Source organism: Saccostrea cucullata, unplaced genomic scaffold (assembly GCF_032062105.1).
Source record: "Saccostrea cucullata isolate Sc308-1 unplaced genomic scaffold, CSIRO_AGI_Scuc_v1 ctg2414, whole genome shotgun sequence".
Lineage (NCBI taxonomy): Eukaryota > Metazoa > Mollusca > Bivalvia > Ostreida > Ostreidae > Saccostrea > Saccostrea cuccullata.
The window spans coordinates 101,817-105,445 of record NW_026924651.1 but is presented as its reverse complement, the minus strand read 5'-3'; positions in this window follow the sequence as shown (position 1 = coordinate 105,445).

Genomic DNA, 3,629 nt, shown 5'->3' with positions numbered 1-3,629 from the left:
CCTTTGCTTCTGCGGTAAAGTTTGTTGCTTCATTTGGGAGCCGTGTAGAGAAAACACTGTCTTCCATCACGGCAGCTGATGCTTCTTTATTTTTATCCTTTGAACCATCTGTATATATCTCGACTGTTGGACCAAAAGAATGTTTTATTTCAGCATATTTTTGTTTAAAAACACGACAATTTGTGTCCGATTTCTTAAATTCAGTTAAAGATAAATATACAGTTGGATTTATTAATTAATTGCCATGGCGGTATTTCTGAAAAATTAGAAGGTTTCATAACACCCAAAGGTAGGCTTAAAACGAAGATGACCAACGAAGCGAAACTGACGTTACGGAATCAAACACGCATGACGATCAGATCAATACCGTTATTCTTGGGTGTCGAACTGCAAGCGCATTAGAAAGCTTCGGCCAAATATCTTAAACGCCTCGGTCTCTGGGTCATCCTACGAAAACGTGTCACAATTACTGGAATAAGCTAAGAAAAGATTAGACGAAACTACACCTGAAAACGTAATCGTTGATTTATAGGAACAAATGATGTTACCAGATGTCAAGACGAAATCGGGGATTTAACTGACAATGTTATGATGGGTCTTAACAAGATTCAGGAAACTTTCCCCGAGGCTCGAATTGCAGTATGCACAGTCATACCCAGGAAAGGAAAAAGCGCCGTGATTAAAAAAATGAACGACGACACTTGGCATATGAATAAATTCCTTGGAAAATTGTGGGAAAAAATAAATTACTATCGGTGATGGACGTGTGCAGTTCATTCATAAATGACCGAGGGTTTGCTACTAGAGCACTGTATGACAGCAATGACCCCAGCGGAGTTCATGTCAGTAGCGAAGGAGACGAGAAAATTGCTGATATTTTCTGTAATTACAATTGATCCGCAAACGGTCCTCCTCAAGCCTCAAGCTTTACAGAGCGGAAGTTAAGTTCAAATACCCCAGCTTCGACCGAAAAGCAGGGTAAAATCCAAACGATGTAAACTCTAAATAACAGAATTGACCAATATGACTTTTGTTATGACTTTTGTTAGATAGGTTGGTCACTATGTACATAATGAATACTTGTATATATGTTGTACGTGTTATTTTTTTCATTCGTATTTCTTGGTATTTTTTTAGATTGTATTATTATTAGCCAAATTAGAGCAGAGAGTTTCTGTCAATTTAGGATGAAAAAAAAAATGAGTATGATTGTCTGCTGTATGAATATCAGTTTCAGTGATAATGCCTAGACAATAACCGAGGTGGCATGATGAAAAACCATTTCTTGTTGTGACGTTGTTACGCGCCAACGTCGCCGTCATGGTTGGTTGGAAACATTTTAAGTTAACTCTCTGACAACCCAAAGGAAGTTTTATTTGGTTGAAAATTTGAAAAAAATATGTACAGCAGCATGTTTTTGCCTTTTTATTCACAATATTGCAATATTGAATTCAATTACTAAACCCACAGTAGCTTCCGTCAGCCATACCACGATTGCAAGAAGTTATACTGACTGCAAATATGCAAAAAGGATTTCTATAACTTTAATGCATGTGATGGCACTACAAAATTTTATCACAAAATTATCATCATCAACATGCAAGTGTTTTTGACTTTTTATCATTTCACCTACGTGACGCCATACATTTCATGGTTGAGTAGTTTTGACTAGCGATTTAAGTGAAAAGTAACCAAAATACACATCTGACCAATTTTCATAATTTTCGGATACATAGTCAAACATTTCCCCCATATTATGTTCTTATGCGTTTCTTTTCCTTTCAGTATACATAAAGGGAATGAAGGACTTCCAAAAATTAATTCATCCAGACCAAAAAAGGATTTTTAAGGTTAGAAAACTAAGTGACGCATATAGACTGATTCAAGATATCATTGATTATGCTGATAATGAAGATTTAGAAGGGGCAAATATATTTCTAGATCAACAAAAAGCGTTTGATAGAATTGAATGGGGTTGGATAAAAGCATCATTAAAAAGATTTTACTTTGGTTAAAAAATATTGCGATTGGATGAAAATGCTACTTATTTAATCAAAAACATGCATTAAAACTAATAGATTTGTATCAAAATTCTTTTCAATATCGAGATCGGAAAGACAAGGTTGCACTACTGCTCCATTGCTTTATGTTCTTCAAATAGAGCCTACCAAGCAGGCACGCAACGTTGTTTCAACGTTGAAAGGAGGTGGAATATAGGGTGCAACTTTGATCAACTATATTTCAACGTTGTTTCAACTTTTAAGTTTCAACGTTGACTCCTCAACCTTTTTTCAACGTTGAAACAACGTTGAAGCTGCAACATATTTTCAACGTTGAATTTTTCGTCGATATTTCAAACTTGAAACAACGTAGAAGCTGCAACCTATTTTCATCGTTGAATGTTCGTCGATATTTCAACGTTGAAACAACCTTGAAGCTGCAACATATTTTAAACATTGAATGATCGTCGATACTCAACGTTGAAACAACGTTGAAGCTGCAACAAATTCTCAACGTTTGATGTTTGTTGATATTATAATTGCATTATGAATTGATTTACTCTTAAGAATTGTATAAACAGCTAGTGCCATTATAAAAATTTAAATGTGAGTGTATATGAAGTATGGCATCTACATTTTACACTTCATTATAATTATGTTTCAAAAAAAGTTTGTTTTTTTTAAATAAATTGTGAAAGCAGTTTTTTTGTATATTTGTAAAAATATTTTAAATATAGGCTTTTAATAAATAATGACATCTTTATCCAACATCTCACTGTAATTCCATGTTGCTATAGAATTAATCAAAATAATTACTTATTCCGAATTAATGTTCTGAAAATTAAACTCTTATAGATCCGTGCCATATACTCTTGCGCAGATTGTACGTATACAAAGCGAATCTAAGAAGTCTTATTTTATTACATTGTGCTTTTGTTGTGTGTATTAATTCTATAATCTTTTTTTTCACAAAATAAATTTTAAAAAAATTCAAATAAATATATAACAATTTTTACACTGACAATTAACCCCAGTCAAGTAGCATTACATAAAGCTTAATATCCACTCCCCAAAATTCTTTCAAGATATCCGATAGGAGTGCCTTTCGCTTAGTTGATCAGTTTCAGTATCAGGATAACCTTGTTATGCAATTTTCTTGCTGGGCAGAGTATAGCTGTTTGCGGCTTACCTAGGTCAAATTTTGAATTCAACTGATGGACAAGAAGTTCGCGTCTCCTTGCTGTTCATATTTAATGTATTTTCAAGCTATATACACAAGGATTAAGGCTGGAATATCAACGTCTGCTCATTAAGTATATTTTACCTTTTCCTGGATTCAATAAATTAAGTTTTTTTTAGTATCTGTACATCATTTAATTCTTGTTTTATAAGACTATTTGAAATCTGCGTGAAATGCATATCCTTGGTTCATGTATTTTGTGTTTTGTTGATTTTCATTTGGTTATGAAATATAAGTATACTAATATATTATACAATTTAAATAATTGTAGTTCGTCGACGGTTCAATTAATCAGAGGTGCAGGGAATTGGTTGTGTAGTCTACCTTGATTGCATCAGATTCTTCGCCGGTAAAAATTATACAAAGGAATCCAACATTTCGTAAGAACA